A 24383-nucleotide genomic window follows, 5' to 3' on the forward strand; every position below is an offset into this window, starting at 1 on the left:
ACATGGAGACTAGATATTTGAGTAAACATCCTGAGCCTAGTAAAGCTGCCCAAGGAGGCTGATGGATCAGACATATTCTCTCATTTTGGTAAATTAAATAATGAACGTGGTGTGTTTTGACAACTGAATTGTTCTGGACAAAATGAACCAAGGCAGACTGCAAAGACATAATAATTCTCCACCAGGAACACCAATTATGAAATTTCTGGAGCACAGAGAGAAACTCTATAGTGAGTGGGAAGAAAAAGACATTTTTTTTCTAAGAATTAATGAGAGATTTTTCTGAAACCTATCATCAGAAATGCATAACCAATATAAGAAAAATGCAGTAGCAGAAGAGCCTGGTTAAATGAATTGAAGTGACTGTGTGACCAAGACTGATTGTGACATACACAAAGTGAATTCACATCTTGAACTAACTAGTGCACTGATGCACAAATGTTGGTTAAAGATTGGAAGAGAAATGAGGGAGTGGAAAAGTGAATTAACAGTAAGACAAAACTGAATCATTCATTGTGCCTTTGATATGAACAAAGTATGTTATAGATTTTTTTAAGATTTGTTTTTCATGTGTTAATGATTATCACCTATGGGATCACCAATAGGCTGGGTAATGATGGCTCTCTGGTACAGATTACATCCAAAAACACTTCACAAATGACACTTTTACTACTACGAAACAATAAAAATCTCTCAAAATCTTACAATTTTTAAAATTGTGCCACCCTCTGTTTTTTTTTTTTGTTGTTGTTTTTTTTGTTGTTAAATACAATCAACAAAAAGAAAGTACCTATTTACTCACAGAGCTTTGTTGGAGGCTTTGACCACTGGCAGCAGCCTCAGAAGAGCCTCCTCTGAAGCAGAGTATTTCTTCAGGTCAAACACATCCAGATCTTCTTCTGATGACAGTAAGATGAAGACCAGAGCTGACCACTGAGCAGGAGACAGTTTATCTGTGGAGAGACGTCCTGAACTCAGGGACTGTTGGATCTCCTCCACTAGAGAATGATCATTCAGTTCATTCAGACAATGGAACAGATTGATGCTTTTCTCTGCAGATAGATTCTCACTGAGCTTCTCCTTGATGTACTCGACTGTTTCCTGATTGGTCTGTGAGCTGCTTCCTGTCTGTGTCAGCAGGCCTCGTAGGAGAGTCTGACTGGTCTGCAGTGAAAGACCCAGGAGGAAGCGGAGGAACAAATCCAGGTGTCCATTTGGACTCTGTAAGGCCTTGTTCACAGCACTCTGGTAGAAGTGTTTCTCTGCAGATTGTCTTGATTCAGACTTCTGGGAGGTTGTTTGTTGTTCTTGCAGCAGATTGACTCCAGAGTTGATGAAGGTCAGATGGACATGAAGAGCAGCCAGAAACTCCTGAACACTCAGATGGATGAAGCAGAACACCTTGTCCTGGTACAGTCCTCTCTCCTCTTTAAAGATCTGTGTGAACACTCCTGAGTACACTGAGGCTGCTCTGATATCGATGCCACACTCTGTCAGGTCTGATTCATAGAAGATCAGGTTTCCTTTCTGCAGCTGATCAAAAGCCAGTTTTCCCAGAGACTCCATCATCTTCTTGCTCTCTGGACTCCAGTGTGGATCTGTCTCAGCTCCTCCATCATACTTGACCTTCTTCACTTTGGCCTGAACCACCAGGAAGTGGATGTACATCTCAGTCAGGGTACTGGGCAGCTGTCCTCCCTCTCTGGTTTTCAACACATCATCCAGAACTGTAGCAGTGATCCAGCAGAAGACTGGGATGTGGCACATGATGTGGAGACTTCGTGATATCTTGATGTGGTAGATTATCCTTCTGGCCTGCTCCTTATCTCTGAATCTCTTCCTAAAGTATTCCTTCTTTTGTGGGCCGGTGAACCCTCTGATCTCTGTTACCATGTCTACACAGTAAGGAGGGATCTGATTGGCTGCTGCAGGTCGTGTGGTTATCCAGAGGCGAGCAGAGGGAAGCAGTTTCCCCCTGATGAGGTTTATCAGCAGCACATCCACTGAGGTGGACTTTCTAGGGTCAGTCAGGATTGTAGTTTTGTGGAAGTCCAGAGGAAGTCGACACTCATCCAGACCATCAAAGATGAACACAACCTGGAAGTCTTCAAAGCTGCAGATTCCTGCTTCTTTGGTTTCAGGAAAGAAGTGATGAACAAGTCCCACCAAGCTGAACTTTTCCTCTTTCAGCACATTCAGCTCTCTGAAAGTGAATGGAAATATGAACTGGATGTCCTGGTTGGCTTTGTCTTCAGCCCAGTCCAGGGTGTATTTCTGTGTTAAGACTGTTTTCCCAATGCCAGCCACTCCCTTTGTCAGCACTGTTCTGATTGGTTCATCTCTTCCAGGTGAGGCTTTAAAGATGTCTTCTTGTCTGATGGTTGTTTCTGGTCTGTCTGGTTTCCTGGATGCTGTTTCAATCTGTCTGACCTCATGTTCATCATTGACCTCTGCAGTCCCTCCCTCTGTGATGTAGAGCTCTGTGTAGATCTGATTCAGAAGGGTTGGGTTTCCTGCTTTAGCGATCCCCTCAAACACACAATTGAATTTGTTCTTCAGACTAGATTTTAGCTGACTTTGGCTCCACTGGAAGTTCCTAATGGAAGCTTCTAAAAACAAACAAACAAAATCATACAATAAATATCATGAATTTATCAAGTGTACGTATTATGAATCCATGTTGGTCTCATTAGTCATTAGGGTCTCATTCATTCAACATCTTAAATATTTAAAGAAATTCTCATACTGCTCTGCAGATGGTTGGCCAGCACATCCTGCTTCATTATCCTTAGAATGTGCACTGCAATCTTCAGAAGTGCCTCTCTGCTGCTCCTTGTCTGTTCTTCATCCTCACCCTCTAATACCTTCTCATCCTCCTGCTGACTCTGTAGGGATTCAGGGTAATCTGGAATCAGAGCCTTCTGGATCTTCTTAAGTTCATTCTTCACAAAAGTGATGACATTGTCTTCCAGCAGCTAGAACAGAATACTTGATCAAATACTCAGTCATGGTAAACCCTCAACCAATTTTGTGGTGAAATGAAGTAGAGCATAGATATCCAACAAACAGAATAAAATAAAAACTATAGGACAGGGGTAATAATGTACTATCTATTAATATATACACCTGTGTGCCAGCATGGGGTTTGTGGCTCAGTTGCAGGGGAGGGGTGGAGCAGTGACTTTAGGGAACAGTGACAGGGAAGGCTGGCCGGCACAGTTGATATCCATAATGCTAACCATGCCTTCCCTATTTCAGTAGCTGCAAGGGCCCATAGAAGAGAGAGTTAGAGAACAGGACAGAAGTGTGTGTGTGGGTACTGACTGAGGATATAGCAGCTGGAAAGCTGGTTGAAAGCAAAAACATATGTAAATAAACACTCAGTTATCTTGCAATGTAGGGTCCAATTGGGTCCTTCTATCACAGTGGTGCCAAGGCTGTGGTATGACAGACCAGCTATTGCGCAGTCCATGGAGGTGCTGGCACAAATGGTGGACCAGCTTGTCACCATGTACATGGAGCAGGCAGTGGTGAACCAGTGGTGACAGAGCACTGCCAGATGCGGTAGGGAGTCTGTGCCCCCCCCCCCCCCCAAAAAAATGGACCCTTTCACTGCTATTCAAAGAGCTCTTAGCTTGCCCACTGCAGCAAAGGGGTCGTTTTGTGGGTGTATACCCTTGATTGCCTGGTCCTCACGATGGAGAACCATCCGGGTAGGCCGGATGGGACCACCCTTCACCAGGTGTCTGTTCGATGAAGCGGCTTGGTGGCTGCAGCCTGGGCCCACAGAAGGGAAGGACTGAGCGATGAAACTGATCTTCCTGCTGCAGTTGGTGGAGGGTCTTCAGCAGGCACTGACGAGTGGGCCTGCTACCTCCAGTCCACCAGTTTGGATACAGCGGTAATCCTTGCAGAGGACCATCTAATGGCTCAGCCGAGGGATCCACCCTGTATGGTGGTGGGCAGTTTCTGGCGAGAGCAGCATAGACACCGGGGCAGGAGTGCTGGAGTTGCAGGCTATGCGACAGCCAATTGTGGTGGAAATTTCTTAATTCTATGTATTAATCACATATTTTAACCATATCATTTTAGTAGTAGTAATATCACTTTGTCACTTTGTCTCCGAGAGCCCTTCTCATAATATCAGGGGACTTTAATCATGCCTCACTGGACTCCACACTGCCCACCTTCACCCAGTATGTGACCTGCCCAACCAGAGACAATAAAACACTGGACTTACTGTATGCTAATGCTGAAGAGGCATACAGTTCATCACCTCTCCCTCCCCTGGGCAGATCTGATCACAACCTGGTGCACCTTGTCCCTGTGTATGAGCCCTTAGTGTGCAGGGAGCCACCAGCCACCCGCACAGTGCAGAGATGGTCGGAGGAGAGCGAGGAGGCTCTTAAGGATTGTTTTGAGTCGACTGTGTGGGAGGTGATCTGTGACGACCACGGAGAGGACATCGACAGCCTTACTACATGCATTACTGACTATATTAATTTCTGTGTGGATAACACCGTACCTACCAGGACTGTACGGTGTTTCTCCAACAACAAACCTTGGATTACCCCAGAAATTAAAGCTGTCCTCAAGCAGAAGAGGAGGGCCTTCAAATCCAAAGACAAAGAGGAGTTGAAAAGGGTGCAGAGAGAGCTGAGGGGACTGATAAGGAATGGGAAGGACAGCTACAGGCAGAAGATGGAGAACCAGCTTCAGCAAAACAACGTTGGTGAAGTCTGGAGAGGCCTCAGAACCATCTCAGGCCACAAACATCAGAACTCTCTGCCTGGGAGGGATGTGAGGTGGGCAAATGAACTGAATCATTTCTTCAACAGATTTGATTCAGCTATGAGGCAGTCTCCAACATCGGCTGCAGACTCACCCACCCCCACTGCTGCTGTTCTACCTCTGACACCTCAGACACTTCACACCTCCTCTATTCACCCTGCTCACCCCTCCCCACCCCCAACAACAGCATCCAATAGGGCTTTGGAGCGTGATGTCACAGGGGTGGGCGTGGAAAGGATTTTGGCCCGATCCGCCATTTTCGGGGTCTAGCAAGTGAAAAGGGAGCGAAGGCACACACAACAGCCATGGTTCGTATTTGCTGTGTGGTCGGCTGCAATGTTCGATCGCACGACCGACAAGAGAATAAGCTTGAAAAGGGTTTATCTTTTCATTCTTTCCCAACCTGGAAGCAACATGAGGCAGCTCGTGTATCGATGTTACCAAACGAAGGCGTCTGGCCTGGATAGCAGCTGTGAGACCAGCTGATATCCAGTTCTCTTCCATCTCCAAATATCTGTTGGTGCTCCAGACATTTTCATTCCGGTAAGTTCTAAATATGTTCGTATCACTCTTTATAGCCTATTAGTTTTATTTTCGATGCGCTCTGAGGTCATAGCAAATTAGTACAAACATCCTACTGAGTGATTTTGCAGAACTATCTTCTATTTATAGAGTTGCTAATTATTTGGCATTATTGCAGCAAACCAGCCTATGAAATGGATAAAACACATCGTGACTGGGTTCCAGGGCTACATAAGGGACCTGCTTCAAACATACCACCATGCCAATCAGATTACTTCTTCCATGTGAGGGTGAAGAGGTGACCCTTCAGGATAAGATGGTGAGGGTTTGCTGCGTTTGTTGAACAGTGTTATAGTAAATCCAGGGAAAATGAAACTTGCTCCTGTTAAATATTCTTAAGTCTTTTGCTGTATAAATAGTGGGGTTTTTTTTTCTTTTCAAAAGATACAGTAAATAATGTTAGTAGTGTGTGATATCATGTAAACACTGTCATGATTTTATGTAAACATTTTGTCTTTTGTAAACTATAAATGACGTGGATTCTACATTGTAACTGATGTGATTTTCTATAAAGTGGTTTTAATAATAAAAAAAAGAGGCAAAAATTAGTTTGTTTCTTTATTCAACTTTTGAACAGTGGTACTCAGTCAGTACATATTCAGTAAATGCAAATTATTTACATGGCAGTGCACTTCAGGCATAAATCTAGACCCCTATATAAAACATTATGGCATTATAGCAGTGACAACTCCTCCACAGCAGCAGGTGGGATTTTTCTTTTTTGAGGACGGCTCCTTTTACCTTTCACTACGGATGGTCTGTTTATGTTTTGATCAAGAGCCTTTTTTTGGGCAGCTGAAGAGGAGAAGTCTTATCTTATGGCCAACCTCTGACTGTATCTTGGTCACATTACCAGGCAAAACCCAGTATGCAGGTTCATCTGTAACAGGCCTTGTGCCACAGATCAACACTGTTGCTTCTACATTAAACAGAAGAGCAGTGACATGGATGCAGGTCTCCACGACTCCGGCCATACAGGTGCAGTGGGCGGCTTCAACCTTCCTTGTGATGCTCACAGTGACCCATGGCTGCAATGCTGGTTCATTCAGTCTTTGAGAGTGCAGCACCTGAAACACACACAGACAAAGTTCATTTAAAGACAAGAACTTTAATGAGCCAAGGCCGACATAAATGTGTTTTATCTACTTTGTTACATTTATGATAAAGTGTTTAGAAAGTTAGCACATACATGTAATTTTTCATTTCTTTGTATCCATCTATAGAACGCTGCATGTTATAGTGTAAATCTGCCTGTTCTCTGTCAGAAACCTGCCTGCAGAAAATGAACCTAAAGTATGTAATGCAAGGATGTAATCACTTTAGAGATGGAGAAAGCATAAAGTGACAATTATGAATCACTTAATATGATAAGGAGATTCTGCAGGTCATTAATCAATGTATAAAATTAAAATAAAATGTATTTTTTGTGACACAAGATACAAATATTGAAGCAAGATCTATAATTAGAATTATTTATAATAAATATGAAGAAATCAGTTATTCTTTATGGTTAAAGAAATTGCAATAAGTCCTTCAGGACAATGTCTCATCAATGCACTGAACTCACTGTGTTATCCACCTAACAGAGCCTCCACATGTTCTCACTGTAATTTCCCCTCATGAATGAATTTATGCTGCACTAATCTGAATGTTTGCAGGGAAATCAAACGCATTTCACGCAGTACTCGAGCTGACTTACCTTTGTTTGAATGACGACTTGTATGCGCTGACTCCACAGATAAGGTACGAAAATATGTCAGTAGCGGTTGCTCTTCAGGGTTTCTACTCCACGGCAGTGTTTCATACGGGTCCACATTTCCAATGCACGCTATTTTCTGCAAGTACCGCTGCTTCGCCTCTGGACGCAATCGGTCTCTATACCGTCCGTTTTCTTTGGAGCTGCTTTTAAGCATGATTCTTGTCGTCGTCGTTCCAACACTGTGTCTCTTTTGATTCGTAGACCCCGAAAATGGCGCCGCGCTCCGCGGCGTGACGTCAACTCCAAAGCCCTATACACACTCAACACAAGGCTCCAGCCTGTCTCTCTCAACCACCCAGGTTAGGAGGGAACTGAGGAGGATTAAAGCCAAGAAGGCAGCGGGTCCAGATGGCATCAGCTCAAGGGTCGTCAGGTCCTGCGCGGACCAACTGTGTGGTGTGATGGAGCACCTCTTCAACCTGAGCCTGAGGCTGGGAAGAGTCCCACAGCTCTGGAAAACCTCCTGTGTTGTTCCAGTGCCAAAGACTTCACGCCCCAAGGACCTCAACAGCTACAGGCCGGTGGCTCTGACATCCCACCTGATGAAGACCCTGGAGCGGCTGGTCCTGGCTCAGCTTCGGCGCCTTGTGAGCTCATCACTGGACTCACTTCAGTTTGCCTACCAACCTGGCATTGGAGCGGATGATGCCGTAATTCACCTCCTACATCGCTCCCTCGCTCACCTGGAGACCGCTGGGAGCACTGTGAGAATCACGTTCTTTGATTTCTCCAGTGCCTTCAACACCATTCTTCCCTCGGTTCTGAAGGACAAGCTGGAGAACTCAGGAGTGGACCATCACCTCACTACCTGGATTCTGGACTACCTCACCGACCGACCACAGTATGTGAGAACTCAGGGCTGTGTGTCGGACAGGGTCTTCTGCAGTACGGGGGCCCCACAGGGAACGGTTCTGGCTCCGTTCCTCTTCACCATCTACACTGCAGACTTCTCCCACATCTCCACCCAGTGCTTCCTGCAGAAGTTCTCTGATGACTCTGCAATAGTTGGCCTCATCACTGATGGGGACGACAAGGAGTACAGAGAACTGACTCAGGACTTTGTGGACTGGTGCCAGCTGAACTACCTCCAGATCAATGCCAGTAAAACCAAGGAGCTGGTGGTAGACTTCCGCAGGCACAAACATCCTCCACTGCAACCACTGAACATCCAAGGTATGGACATCGAGGCTGTGGACAGCTACAGGTACCTTGGTGTTCATCTGAACAGCAAACTGGACTGGACTCATAACTCAGACGCCCTCTACAGGAAAGGGCAGAGCAGGCTGTACCTGCTGCGGAGACTCAGGTCGTTTGGAGTGGAGGGCCCACTCCTGAAGACCTTCTATGACTCTGTGGTGGCCTCAGCCATCTTTTACGGTGTGGTCTGCTGGGGCGGCAGCATCTCTGCTGGGGACAGGAAGAGACTGAACAGGCTGATCTGCAGGGCCAGCTCTGTTCTAGGATGCCCTCTGGACCCAGTGGAGGTGGTGAGTGACAGGAGAATGGTGGCTAAGCTGCCATCCCTGTTGGACAACATCTCCCACCCCATGCATGAGACTGTGACAGCACTGAGCAGCTCCTTCAGTGGGAGACTGCGGCACCCACGGTGTGGGACGGAGAGATTTCGCAGGTCTTTCCTCCCCGCTGCTGTCAGACTCCACAATATAGACTTTAACTGATCAAACACACATCCACACATGTGCAATAACACTAATGTGCAATAATCTTTTCTGGCATCGTTGTATTTTTACTCAGTTGTATATAGCATTTGTATTCTATTTTTATCTTATTGTATATTTTATTCTATTTTATTCTACTGTATATAGTATTTTATTTTATTCTGTAACAGTTGTGTACTGTATTTATTCTTATTTTATTTCATTCTAATTTTTGCTTCATAACTCTTGCACTGTCCACTTCCTGCTGTGACAAAACAAATTTCCCACGTGTGGGACTAATAAAGGTTATCTTATCTTATCTTATCTTATCTTAGTGTTGTATGCATGAATGTTATCATAAGTGGGCCTCATGTTTTATTGCACTCTCACAGAGGGCTTTTTGTAGTCTTGAAGATGTCCAGATACCCTGCTCAGAGAGGTAACACTGAGTGAAAAACAGAGTCATAATTCTCTCTGTGAGGCTGAAGGTATAGCCCCCCGTGAAATGGAGCCGGCATGTAAGAGCTGTGGAATGATCTTTGTTTGAGAATATCTGTGTGTATATCTAAAGTGGTCAGGGTGGTGGCTATCTTCAGAGACTGTTTAACCAGAGCATCCCTCCTCATTGCAATGTATTCTTTTTTTTTATCACAGCAAAAAATCCTGGCACAACTTCACCTGCTTCCAAGGTGCATGGAGAAGATGAAAGAATTAAAAAAGCAGGAACTCCAGCAACACTTGAGGAAAGAAGAACAACTTTAATAATTGACCAACGCGTTTTGGCTTGTGGCCTTCATCAGGGTCATAGTAAAACATTGTAAAAAAAAAATTGCTTAAATACAAGACAGGAAACAGAAAAAAATTCAAATTAACCAGTCAAAACTTTACAGATAGGTCAGCTGACATATAATAAGTAGGTATTGGTTAATTGGTTAAGTCACGCCCAAGTAAATACTGGACTAGAACATTAATGATGAGGAGGAGAGGGGGGTGACATCTTTTTTTAAAATTAAAAACCACTTTAAAATCATGCTCGCTGGGGGTGTTTGCAGGTTATTTAAAATTTTCACAACACAATCCATCAGGCTGAGGGTTGTCAGTCAATTATTCTACGTCTCACCTATCTTGTTTGGACAAGCGTCTACCATCCTCAGACTGATGAGTTGGTGGAGCAGCTGAAGAAGACTTTAAAGTCCATGATTCAAAAGTTGATATAAGAGGATGAGCACAATCAGGATCGCTGGCTAGACCTTCTAGCGCTTACAGTATGGGAGGTGCCACAGGCCTCCATCGCATTTTTGTCCTTTTTAAGACCTGTACACACAAGTGTTCACACAGGTGTACAAACAGGTAATCACAGACACATACCATCTTGGTCGGCTGCTGCCTCTAAACATGTCATGTATTATTAATACTGTGTGCTGCTCAGTAACATTTAATATTTATTAATTACTGTTATTTATGCATATGTTGGTTGTTGCTGTGCTGTTTCCATGCTGTGTTATTTTTGTTTTGTTTTTTGGCAGGTATTCAAAAAGATTTTCAATGTTCTTTTCTCTGTCTCCCCATCTCTCTCTATCCCTCTTCTTCTCTATTTTTCTCTCCATCTCCTGCTGTTAACTTTTTTCCCATCTCATCTTTCTTTCTTCGTTTTCTTTTACGTACCCTGGTCTTGTCCATTGTGACTGTAATAACTGTAATAACCAATAAAAAATCCTAATAAAATTCTAATAAAATATGACTATCAAGTGGACAGTTATAGCAAATGCCATAATGTTCCACTTGGGGAAAATAAATCTGTTGGGCATTTTTTGGCCATCAGACGATAATTCTGATTGCTACACTGCTTGACAGGACATGTAAAAAAATAAAAAATAAAGAACAAGAAAAACAGACCTAATTACAGAAAACTGGGAGGAAGTTCCAAGCTCTGCTAAGAATGAAATTCAGTACATTCTTGATCTGGGAGCTAAACTACACACATTGGGGAGAATTTGCTCCAGGTAGAGGATGTTGACTAGGAAGTGGTACAGTCAGACAGGGGAGGAGCAGAAACCTCCTAAAAGCATGGAGAGGCTGAAAAAACTTCTCTGTTGAGCCTGTTGAAGGAAAAAGTTAGGGCCCATTTGCCAAATTTCACCATTCATGCCTCCCTCCATTGTGATGACTGTGTTACACAGGCCGAGAGAGTGGATGTTGCTGCACTGCACTGGATTTAATCAAAGGCTACTGGCAGATTCCCTTGTCTCCAGATTTCAACAAAAATATGGCCTTCTCTACTGTGTATGGTTTGTTCCAATTTGTCACACTTTCTTTCAGCTGGTTTGAACCCTGAGCCAGTTGGACCGGGGGTCAGAACAAGTGTTTCATGGACAGGATACTGCATCCACATGCTCCATATGCTGCCGCCTACTTGGATGATGCCATCATCCACAGTGACACCTGGTCAGAGCATGTACAGTAGGTAGCTGTGGTTCTGGAGTCACTAGTGCAAGAAGGGCTCGCGGCCAACCTGAAGAACTGTGCAGTTGGGTGCAGGGATGTACACTATCTGGGGTACCACTTGGGAGGTGGGCAGATGCACCACCAGTTAAACAAGACAGAAGCCATCACATCCTGTCCGAGTCCCAAGACCAAAGGAAAGCTGAGGTGGTTCCTGGTTACTACCACTGGACTACATGCCGAACTTTTTGACCTGGCCAGTCCCTTGTTCAGTCTCACCTGAAAAGATGCTTCAGATATAGTCCAGTGCACAGAGCAGTGCCAGGCAGTGAGGGCAAAGAAGACTCTGTAAGAAAAGCCCTGCTCCAAACTTTTCCCTCCCTATCCTGCTGACAGATGCCCCAAACAGGGGACTGGTGGCCATTTTGTTCCAGCAGGTAAGGGGGTGGGGGGTCAACTGCCCTATCGTGTACATCAGCCAGTTTCACACTAAGCAGTCCATTTTTATATCATCTTTTTTTGAGCAATTAATACAACATATTATCCAAAGTTCTTCTTTTTTTAATCCTTCAATAATGTTCTTCCTTTGTAATAAATAATTTACACATTTTAATTATCGTGTCATCTGTTAGAAACTGTTTATTAGTTTATCCATCCATCCATCCATCCATCCATCATCTTCCACGTATTTGGGGCAAGATCGCAGGGGAAGCAGCCTAAGCAGAGAAGCCCAGACCTCCCTTTCCCCAGCCACCTCCTCTAGCTTATCCGGAGTAACACCAAGGCGTTCCCAGGCCAGCTGAGACACATAATCTCTCCAGCGTGTCCTGGGTCTGCCCTGGGGTCTCCTCCTAGTGGGACAGGCCCGGAACACCTCACCCAGGAGCCTCTTTGAACTCCTCCCACACTTTTGCTTCAGCCACTGCCCAAGCTGCATTCCGCTTGGCCTGTCGGGTACCTATCAGCTGCCTCCGAAGTCCCACAGGCTAACCAAGCCCAATAGGACTCCTTCTTCAGCCTGGTGGCTCCCTTCATCTCTGGTGTCCACCATTTGGTTCCGGGGTGACCACCACGACAAGCACCAACCACCTTGCAGCCGCAGCTCAGTGCAGCAGCTTCGGCAAAGGAGGTGCAAAACATAGTCCATTTGGACTCAGTGTCCCCAGTCTCCCTCGGAATGCTGTTGAAGCTCTGCCCTAGGTGTGCATTGAAGATCTCGCAAACTGGGGCCTCTGCTAGGTGTTCCCAGCGCACCCTCACTACACGTTTAAGGCGCGCCGGGTCTGTCCAGATTCCTCCCCCGCCACCTGATCCAACTCACCACCAGGTGGTGATCAGTTGACAGCTCAGCCCCTCTCTTTACCCGGGTGTCCAGAACATATGGCCGCAGTTTTGGTGATACAATTACAAAATACATCATCAACCTGCGGCATAGAGCATCCTGGTGCCACGTGCACTTATGGACACTTATGTTCGAACATGGTGTTTGTTATGGCCAAACTGTGGTTTGCACAGAAGTCCAATAACAAAACACCACTCGGGTTCAGATCAAGGAAGTCGTTCCTCCCAATCACACTCCTCCAGGTCTCACTGTCATTGCCCACATGAGCATTGAATTCTCCCAGTAGGACAACAGAGTCTCCAGGTGGAGAACTCTCAAGCACCCCACCCAGGGACTATAAAAAGGCTGGGTACGCTGAGCTTCCACTCGGCGCATAACCACAGATAACCGTCAGGACCTGTTCCCCGACCCGAAGGCGCAGGGAACAAACCCTCTCATCCACCAGGAAGAACCCCAATGTGCAGGCAGCAAGCCGAGGGGATACTAGAATACCCACCTCAGCCCGCCACCTCTCACCAGGGGCAACTCCAGACTGAGACAGAGTCTAGCCCCTCTCCAGGAGACTGGTTCAGGAGCCCAAGACATGCGTTGAGGTGAGCATGACTATATCTAGCCGGTACCTCTCAACCTCGCAACTATCTCAGGCTCCTTCCACATCAGAGAGGTGAAATTCCATGTCCCAATTGCCAGTCTTGGTAGCCGGGGATCAGTCCCCAAAGGGCCTCCGCTCCTGGCCGCCGCCCGGCACACAATGCGCCCGACCCCTACGGCGCCTCCTGCGGGTGGCGAGCCTGCAGGAGGATGGGCCCACATCCCCTTTTTGGGCTGGGCCAGGCCGGGCCCCATGGACTAAGACCTGGCCACCAGACGCTCACCCTCGGGTATCCTCTCTGGCCCTGGCCCTGGTAACCCTATCCCGGGCAGGGTAAACTGTTCCCTCGATGGTCTTCTTATAAGGGTCTTCTGAATCGCTCTTTGTCTGGTCCCTCACCCAGGACCAATTTGCCATGGGAGAGCCTACCAGGGGGCAAAATTCCCCGGACAACATAGCCCCTAGGATCCCTGGGACACACAAATCCCTCCACCATGACAAGGTAGCGACTTGCGGAGGGGTATTAGTTTATTTTACTGTATTTTTGCCTACCATCTATTATGTACTTGTCAAATCTTGATTCAAATTTTTAAAAAGAAAAAAGAAAGATGAAAATTAACAGAGTCATTTCTTTCAGATATCATTTGTCATGACTGCTGGGGTTAAAATTACCGCTCTTAGCATTTCTAGTGTTAAAAAGTGCTCAGCTGTGTTTCCACTTCACTAAGGCTTACATACAATGCTACAAAACTAGTATTTGTTTTACATACCATTACAGCTAAAAGGAAATAAGATTACACTAAAACATGCAAACTAGAGGAGGCAGAGATCTTACCACCATTTTTGTTTTGTTTTGTTTAGATTTTTTAATGGCAATCAACTTTCCCTCCTAACTTAAACACCCAGTGTGTACATGTCTGAACAGAATAAATATAAAAGATATATACACACCTTAAATACGGACAGAAGGTATGTTTGATGCTGCTGGTCAGACTGACTACCGGGAATTTCTGTGCTCTCCTGGTCCACTCTGTGGAGAAATAATGAACAGTAATATAACAAAACATTTTATGACACTGATCCTCCAAGTCAGACAAAAAGACAGCTTCCACTTTCTAACGCCTGGACCTCTATTTCAGACACCACAGACATAGGCACAGACAATCCTGAAGATTACCAGCTCTTTGTAATCTTTCTAACTGTCTAGTTAGGTTAACACTAATAAAAAAAAATCTGAATCATAAGTTGTTGGGTTTTTTTTTTTTTTTACTGGCCAGAGAAAAATTCTAATATTCTTATAGAAAGCAGATGAGTTTGACGTCCCTTTTAAAATCTTCTGTCTGCCAACCCCTTGCATGTGCCAATATTTAGTTTTGTTTCATCTTGACACCAACCATGTTCTCTCTTTCCTTGGTGTTTCGGCTCTGAGATGATAAAACATAGATATGATCCTTCATATCTTGAGAGTCAAGGTAAAGGTAAAAATTAAAATCCCTCCATATAAAATATGATTAGGTGGCTACTGGCCATGGCAGATTTCACAAGATGGTGTTTAGTCTATGAGATTGCATCAATTTGTTAGATGTAATTATACACTAATCAGCATATTTTTTATTAGTGTGTTAGCGTCATAGTGGCTTATTAGCAGGGATTAGCGGTTTGGATATAAATAAGACAAAAAATATATCTAAAACTAAGCCAGAGACAAAAGACAGACAGAGACAAGACTGGAGGAACAGAAGTGAACACAAAAGGGGACTAAAATCTATCATCAGCAGAACTAAAGCAAGGGACTAAAAGTCATGAAACAAACAAACAAAAAAGTCCTAAAATCAGACCACTAACAGTATACAATGAGCCGCGAACAGAAATCCCATCTCTAAAAACAAATCACAAACTCGCTAAACTCAGAATACTGGGTCAGTGACTCAGGGACCCTGTCACCATCTGCATCTATCAATGGTGGGTCCTGGCCAAAGCCAGCTCTTTCACCTGGATCTATTCTCAATTTGAACTAGCCTCCACTGTGAGGACATTTGATTCTAACTTGAGTGTTTTGTCTTAGCTTGCTAACCCAAATTCTGAAATGAAACTTCCATTTTTTGTGTGTTGGTCAATAATAAAACCATATGTGCATCTGAACCTTGAGCATTACAGGTCTGGGTTTTTGCTTCTATGTTAATGAATGCTGACACTATGTTTTCCGTTGATGAGACTACAATCTTTAATTCTGAGCATCTATTGCCGAGGCCACCAATGTTGAGACTAGGTCATCTCTGAATGCATACCATTGTTGTTACAACTCTTGGTTTCAAGAATCACTTGTATTTAAGTTTGGCTCTTTTTGTATATTAGCATGTTTGATTTTCTTTTTCTTCCCAGTGGCAAACCCAGGAGGAAATGTAAACAAAGTAGGCAAAAGCAATGTTGCAGGGTGGGCCCACTAGCACTGATAAAGAAACAACCATTTAAGCGACCACTTTTGAGTATTTTCCTGTCCAGTGTTAGGGCCATAACCAACAAAGTCGATGAACTGAGATTACAGACTGCAGTCAACAAGCGTGTACGGGACAGTAGCACTGTATTACTCACAGAGACTTGGCTGCAGCCATTAATACTGGACTCAGCTATTGAGTCAGCATGCCGCACGGTCCACTGTCATGACAAGAACGACCACTTCGGTAAGAACAAAGGAGGGGGTGGATATACATCAATGACAGCTGGTGCAAAAACACAAAGACTGTAGACAGCCACTGTTCCCCGGATTTCCCCGGATCCCCATGTAATTTTGAGCTTGTTTTGAGTTGAGGTTTAGGGTGTTTCTGTTTTTGTTTTTTCTAGGATAAAATGTTTTGGTTTTGTCTTTTTGGTGGGGTTTTTTGGCACAAACTAACTGTCCCTTTCTCCCCCACATTTGTTGTTTGAATTTGGGTTATTTCTTTTGTGAGAGCGCTGCCATTAAACCTTTTTCTTAACACCTGTACCGAGTTTCCGGAGTTGTTGTGTTATTCCCTCCTGCCCTCGGGGAGACGTAACAGAATATTTGACTGTTAAATGCAGACCTGAAGGTGCATCACATCAGCTGCAGGACTGTTTTGAAAACACAAACTGGAGTGTCTTTGAACATCAGGACCTCAAGGAGCACACTACATCAGTGCTCTCTGTTAGAGTGAATTGTTAAATGTTTGTCATTTTTATTCTTACCATTTGTACTTTAACTGTGTGTTGAAAGGAATTCTTTTGTTCTCCCCTCCCCAGATTCTCGAGGTTCTGAGTGGGGGGCTGTAGTGTTTTATCACAGGCAACATCCTTGTGAAGGTCTGTTTGATGTTGGTAAAACTTCCTGCCCTTTGTATGGCTTCACTGTGTTATCTAGGGTGAACCATAGATTGGGTGTGGGGAGATTACCCTCTTTATGACCTAGGATGTTGTTCCTGCTTTATGACCCTTTTGGTCAGCAGCTTCCACACACACACACACACACACACACACACACACACACACACTTACAAAACCACAGGCAGGGTATTCCTTGTTCACATGTATACCTATGTAAGCCGTTATATGTTATGCATATTCAAGTAACCACAATAAAAGGAGCGCTATGGGGAACCTGGCTGAGAGTCTGATGGAGGTCAAGTAGGTGGAACGACACTTGGCTCCAGGCAGGCCTCCCTCATGCATGAGTAACACAAAGAACGTTGCCTACTTGTGTCTTGTTCTTGCTGTGTAGCAAATTGTCCTGAACGTTCCAGCGAATAGGTTTACGCTACAAACCTATCATTAATTGGTCCTTCTTGAGCCGGATCCTTGGAATTGACATTCACCGAGGGGAAAAGAGACACGCCGAAAGACTGACGTCAGCCAGGATTTATAGAGGTCCTGCAGCAAAGCCCCGAGGTGTGAGAATTCGTCATCGGGCCGGTGGATTAGCCATCTGTTTTTCTCCTCGATAGATGGTGATTGACGGGATTCGGGACTGATGCTACTCGCAATGAACAACTCCAAGTAAGTTTAGAGTCCATCTCTATAACTGTACGTCTTCGCTGCTCAGTGGGGCGTTGTCCGTGGCCGCTTAGTGGGGCTAAAATTCACCGTCTTAGTGGGGCGATGTACAAAGCCGCTCAGTGGGGTTTTTTGTACAGAAGCATTAAGTCGCAGAGTTGGGCAGTTCGAACTTTTTTGGTTCGCCGTCTTAGTGGGGCGAAATACGGACCGCTTTGTGGGGTCCTGTAATACTTTCTCCGCCGCTCAGTCGGGTGTTGAGAAGTTCCGCGGAGTCCATTTGTAGTGGACAATAGGCCTATTCTTTGTTATTGTTGTTGTTGTTGTGGTTGTGAGTGTGTTTGTGTGAGTGGATGCAGAGCAGAACACGTGGTCTGTGACAGCTGTTGTTGTTATTATGGGTTCCCAAGCAACTAAGAGTGCGTCAGAGGGTGACGAGACGTTTATGATGAACTTTGCTCCCGGAAGCACTAAGTATTTAGGACATTGGCGCAAGAAATATGATTTTGAAGGTAAATTGGTTGTAGGACAATGTCAAATGTTAGTAGAGCAGTTGACAGTAAAGGCAGCTTGTGCAAAAGGGAAATTGAAAGAAGAGCGAGAGTTACAGCTGGCGTCCGCTAAACTGTGGTTAGAGCAGGCGCAGAAAAGACAGGAGGCAATGAACGCGAAGAGAGCAGCTTTGCAAGCATTAGCTGTGAAACCTGAAGATGAGACGGTGCAGTCTACTTCAGTGGTGCTGACGTTAAGGGACCAACAGCGTAGAGCAGCATTAGAGAGAGAGAGAGAGGAGGAGGATAGAGTACGACAGGAGTTTGGGGATGCCGCAGCACAATATTTAAGCCCTTATAACACTAGATCCAAAACTAAAAGGGATGAGGCGAGTGCAGCTGGTATGCCTGTCTACCCTGTCCTAGATACCTTTCCCATGGTGGAGGTCGCGAATCCTCATTTTGGTGTTGAAGGTGACCGAAATCGTGTTATTTGTGTTTACAGGCCATGGAGTGAATCTGAATGTGCAGAGGCATGTAAAGGTTTAGGAGACCCGTTGACTAATGTTGATGAATTTATTGCCCGACACAAGCAACTCTGCTCCTCGTACCGCTTAAACGGCCAGGAAACAGAAGCCACCTTTCGGAAGTGTCTCACATATAACTGGGCTCGGGTGCGAGGCACCTACACAGGGAGGGATGGTAATACCGTCCTACCCTATGGCCATGACAACCTAAGAGGCCAAGTTGATGGGGTTTATGAGCGTCTTAGAACTACCTTTAAAGCTTCTGTAGATTACAACAAAATCGCCCAATGTGTGCAGAAAGAAGGAGAGGATGTTCATGAGTTCAGGGCGAAATTAGAGGAAGTTTTTAAAGAGCATAGCGGCCTTGAAGAGAGTGCAGAGAAGGCCAGCCCATATCAGCAGCAGTTAAAGCATGCTCTGATGAATGGCTTCCATCCACGCATTGCTGCTTTCATCAGAAAACAAAATGTTAATCAGAACACTGACGGGTCCGTTGAATGCATGAATTGGGCCCGCCATGCGCAGGAAGTTATTAAAAATAAAAAAAAGAAGTCACAAAGCTCTGAGGCCGCTGCCTTTTTAGCAGATGAAATTTTGTTTCAGGGACAGGCTGGAAGAGGGCAAAACAGAGGCAGGAGTAGAAGAAATAGAGGCTCATGGCAATTTAGGGGGAACCGTGGCAAAAGAGATGATAAGTGCTATGCATGTGGGGAAATGGGCCACCACGCAAGGGAGTGTCCTGATCGCATGCTTGACGAGTATAAACGCCCTGATGCAAGAAACCCTTATTATAATAAATGACTAGCACCTGTTGACACTGCTAACACACATACATGTACAGATGATCCTTTAGTTTGCCAGAATTTACAACAGCCTGTGTTTCAGACTCTAGACTTAACTGAAGTATTGTTAAATCTGTCAGGGAAAGAAGTAAAACCAGTTCGCACGTTAACCGTGCAGGGTAAGACCATTCAATTTCTGTGTGATACAGGTGCAGATAAAACTGTTTTAAAAGATCATGTGTCAGGAGTTGATCCTTCAAGTGGCACAATTTATGTGAAGTCTGCAAATGGTCAGTTAAATCAGCATAGAATCTCTAAACCAGTGTGGATTAGAGATCCTACCACAGCAGAGGCAGCTCAGGGTTCAGTTGTAATGTGCCCAACTTGTCCGGTGAACCTCTTGGGAAAGATATAATGATGAAACTTGGAATTTCAATAATTCCAACATCCATTGGGATGATAGCTGCAGGAAAAGGAGAAACTGCTGAGACAATGGTTCATCAGGACAGTGGGGATTTGCATTATTACTGGACACTTGACCTGTCGGCCTCCAGACCTGATCAAATAAACTGTAAACTGTTAGCTGCAGCTGAGGAAATGTTGACAACCAGCCACAACACACAGGCGCCAGAAGACTTGCATGTCACACTGAGATTTAAGACCACGCCTGGGCCTGATGAGGCCTACACAGATAAAGTGCTGAAATTAGGGCCACAGAGAATCACCATAAAAACAATATATACTGATGGTGAAACCATGGCTGGATGTAGTGTGATCCTTTCTGAAGCTGCACAACAACTTTTTACAGGGCAGACACCACATGTTTCACTGACAAAGAGTGGCATGGCTGAGTGGTCAGACTTAGCATCTTTGGTGAGACAGGGGGAGAGTGTTGGAATGTGGCAGAAAGCTGGAGGGGGTTGGGAGACAGACATGCAGCACAGCATCTTTCGTAAAAAGCTGGGATGGGTGACACATACTACACCACAAACACACTTAGAGGGGGGTGAGAATGACACAACAGAATGATATGTTGTAGATGTCAGAGATCACCCGGAGCTTAAACAGGTCCCAGAGAAGCTCTGGTCTACTGGGAAGACTGATGTGGGGTTAATGACTACAGCGAGTCCAGTAGTAATAAAGCCCAAAACGTCTTTTAGGCCAAGAGTGAAACAATATCCCTTGAAGCCTGATGCAGTGGAAGGCATTAAACCAGTAATAGAGGATATGATATGATATGATATAAGCTCCACAGGCAGCATGTAACACACCCATCTTCCCAGTTAGAAATGCTGATTCACAGTCGTGGCGCATGATTCAAGACTTAAGGGCTGTAAATCAGGCAGTGGAGAGTATAGCTCCATGCGTCCCCGACCCCCACACCTTGTTAAATCAGCTCAAACTAGACAAAACACACTTCACTGTGGTAGATTTAAGTAATGCTTTCTTTTCCATACCAGTGCATGAGAATTCACAAGGCTGGTTTGGTTTCACGTATCAAGGCAAAAAATACACATACACCAGATTGGCGCAAGGTTTTTGTGACAGTCCCACAATTTTCACACAGAATATTACAAATTGTCTGTCTGATTTTGTAATTCCATCACATTCACAGATGTTGGTATATGTCGATGACATTTTAATTGCATCCAATTCAGAGAAGAATTGTAGAGACGTCTCATTGGCATTGCTGACTCACTTAGCTGAAACGGGTAACAAGGCCTCACTTTCAAAGCTACAGTGGGTAAAGACAGAAGTGAAATTTTTAGGACATCTGCTTAGTGCTGTAGGGAAGAGCATACATCCAGAGAGGAAAACAGCTATTTTGGCAGCACCTAGGCCAGTGACAAAGAAACACATGATGCAATTTCTAGGTTTGCTAAATTTCTGTCGATCGTGGATGTCCCATTACGCTGAAGTTGTGCAGCCATTACTAGATATGATGTACAGTAAACCTTTGGTTATGTCTGAAAGTTTGAGTTGGACCCCTGAGGGGGAGCAAGCTCTGTGCATGCTGAAACAGATGCTGACAGGAGCATCAGTTCTAGGGCTTCCAGATTATAACAAGCCTTTTGTTCAGACTGTTGATTGTAAAGGGCATTTCATGACATCCATGTTAGCACAAAAGTGTGGAGGTAGGATGAAGCCAGTAGCTTATTATTCTAAGAGGCTGGATTCAGTGGCTTGTGCCTTACCTCACTGTGTGCGATCTGTGTGTGCAGCTGCTGAAGCCGTAAAGTGTTCTGGTGAAATTGTCTTGTTTCACCCTTTGACCCTGCTAGTTCCACATGAGGTGGATGTTTTATTGCTGCAGACTAAAATGACATTTTTGTCACCTGCAAGACACTTATCTTTAATGTCACTGTTGCTCTCCCAGCCACACATAACTATTAAGCGGTGTACAACTTTGAATCCCTCTACACTGTTGCCCACAGAGGAAGAGGGTACACCACATGTGTGTCGTGAGCATGTGGAAACACAGTGTAAACCTAGAAGTGATTTAATGGACATACCACTCACTGAGGGCAAAGTTTGGTTTGTTGATGGTTCAAGTTTTAAAACGGCAGAGGGAAAGACTAAAACAGGCTTTGCTGTTGTGGATGATGTACAGGTGATCCGTGCTGGGCAGTTATTGCATTCCATGTCTGCCCAAGCAGCTGAGATAGTGGCTCTGACGGAAGCCTGCAAAGCAGCTGAGGGGCAGGTAGTGACTATATATACAGACAGTCAATATGCCTATGCCACACTTCATTTCTTTGCCGCTCAGTGGTCAAGACGAGGCATGACAACATCAACAGGGAAACCTGTGGAGCATGCAACACTTTTACAGGACCTGTTGAAAGCAGTCTTACTGCCCAGTAAAGTTGCGGTTTGTAAATGTGCAGCACACACACGTGGCACTGACCCTGTTGCACTGGGCAATGCCTTTGCAGATAAAATCGCAAAGGAAGCGGCCCTTGGAACACATGGGGTTCATATTCTGACGTCTCAGGAGCAAACTATGCCCATTACACATGATGTGTTAGCAGACATGCAGTCACACTCACCTTCAGCTGAGAAGCAGCTGTGGCTCACTAAAGGAGCGAGCCTGAGAGGTGATGTCTTTTTTTTTTTTTTTTTTTTTTTTTTATTAAACCTGTCCCGTTTGGTTCTTTTGCCATCAGAATTATTGTCTAAAGGCGAAGAAAGATGCCCAACGGATTTACTTTACCAAATGGACCATCCCAGCCTTGCCGTAATGGTCCATTTGATTCACCTTTTATTGTTTATTTTATTTTGACTTGCTGAATACGGGACAGACTTGACTGGTGGAAAGAAAGGGGAGAAAGAAAGAGGGAAAGAAAAACAGCTGAGAAGAGGGACGGGGGAGAAGGGCAAAAACCAAAAACCAACAGAATAAGCAGACAAAAAATACATATATCGATCACCTGGATCACCTGTTGAGAAAGAAAAAAAGAAAGCAAGCAGAAGAAAACGAGAGTAATAAACAACATCACAATGATATATGGGAATATGACAGTAAATACTAAATATTAAACATTATTGTGCAGCACGTAGGATCGACAGCGCACAGTGTGCTTTGAGGTAGGAGCCAAAAAGGGTGTAGTTTGTGTGTGTGATCACCCGTGTGTGCACCTGTGAGCATGAACGCGCTTGTTTTTAAAAGGTTCCTTCATGTAATGATCTGCTAGAGGGTGTGGGGGGCCACTGCCCCGTCCTCCAGGGCATGAAGCAGGTATGGAGGAGATCAAAACTCCAGACATCCAGAGGCCCCCAGAACACAAGAGACCAAGGAAGACCAACAGAGGGGCAGCCGCGCCACTATCCCAGAAAGAGCTGAGGAGAGTCCCAGATGAGGGGTCACTCAGCAGCCGCGGAGCAGAAGCCGGGGGGGTTGCAGTGACGTGCCCGTGAGCTCCGCCGGCAGCCAGCTGTGCCTGAGTGACCGAGCCCCGGGCTGAGAGGCCGAGGGCACCCCATCCCCGAAGTGGCCCGAGCGAGCCCCAGGCTCCAGGCCCCGATAAGCAGCCGCCAAGGAGTGAGCCGGTGGGTACCTGGGCGCCCACCCCCGGACACAAAGAACCACCAACGCACCGATGTCTGAGGGCGTCTGCCACCGGCAGGGGAAGTGGTGGGGGAGATGGGCCTCCAAACCTTGGAGGGCCTGAGATGTCCCCAGAGAGGTGGCGTCTGATACCCAACCTGACATAAAGACACAGACAAACAGGCACACACAGATACAAACATCTATTCCCACCCTCATGCTCTCATATACAATTACTCAACACTCACCCAACGTGGAGACGGACATAAAGAGACGCTGTACACACAATCACACTCCCCAAGCGTACTCTAAGCCCCGGGTCTAGGTACCCTTGCCCCTGGAGGGGGAAACTGCGCCCAGACCCAGGTGATGTTACCCTTTTCCCTGCGGTGGGGAGAAGCAGACTGCCCCGACTCCGCAGCAGCAGGGAGGCCCCACATTCCAGACCCCAGTCGGACGGCCAACTCCTCCTCCTAGCCCCCCCCGCTCCAGCAGGCCGCAGAGAACGGGGGTGTAGGAAGACTCCAAACCTCCCTCCACCCGCTCTTATGTAGTGTTGATGTATGTGTGTTCTAAGGTGCATTTAAAACCCAGGAGGGCATGGAGCTACCTGCCAGAGCAGCAGGTAAGCGTATAGCCCCTCCTGCTAGCCCTCAATGTCTACGTGTATTTAAAATTGAGAGGTGGGCAACGACGCCAGGGGTGAGGTGTACACCCTGATGGTAATTTGGAATCCGTGTAGCGTGCCCACCCCCAAGATCCTATATGTATGTGTAATGAGAGTGTGAGTAATGTGAATGTCTAAGTTGTGGGATAAAATTGAGGCAGAGGCAGCCAGAAGGGGACAGAGGGGGGGGATGTCTCCTCTGCACCCTGGTGACACACCCCTACCCCAAGGCCCTGCATGTGTGGGTGATTGTGGTGGAGCGGGAAGAGGGAGGCAGCTGGAGATGGGGAGGGAAGGAAGGGAGGGGCAAGTGACCCCTCCCTGGGGCCAGCTCCCCCGCTGACCCCAGTAGGCACCCCCATACTCTGCAACCCGCCAGGGAAAGGGGGGCCCAGGCCCATCCGGACCGGGGCCCAGTGCAGCAACGCCGCCCAGCCCCACAGAGCCCGGGACAGTCCACCCGACCCCACCACAGAGAAAACTGCACCCACCCCATCATCCACTCATCTTCCAGACTACACAAGACAATAGACGCCCAGGCTGAGATCTTCCTCCACCTCTCCTGTATCTCCCCCTCCTGCAGAGAGAGTTCCTGAAGAGAGGAAATCTCCTGCAGGATTTGACAACCTCCCCCACCAGTTGAAGAGCCCCCCAGGTGGTTCGATGCACAGGCGGCACCCTGCGCCAGGACTGGGCCCCC

General features: G+C 45.9%; 1 pseudogene; it reads right to left on the reverse strand.

Annotated features, from left to right (window-relative positions):
- Nucleotides 1-24383, reverse strand: part of LOC109197035 (NLR family CARD domain-containing protein 3-like) — a 52987-nt pseudogene that overhangs the window by 17597 nt on the left and 11007 nt on the right.

Source organism: Oreochromis niloticus, unplaced genomic scaffold (assembly GCF_001858045.2).
Source record: "Oreochromis niloticus isolate F11D_XX unplaced genomic scaffold, O_niloticus_UMD_NMBU tig00007374_pilon, whole genome shotgun sequence".
Taxonomy (NCBI): domain Eukaryota; kingdom Metazoa; phylum Chordata; class Actinopteri; order Cichliformes; family Cichlidae; genus Oreochromis; species Oreochromis niloticus.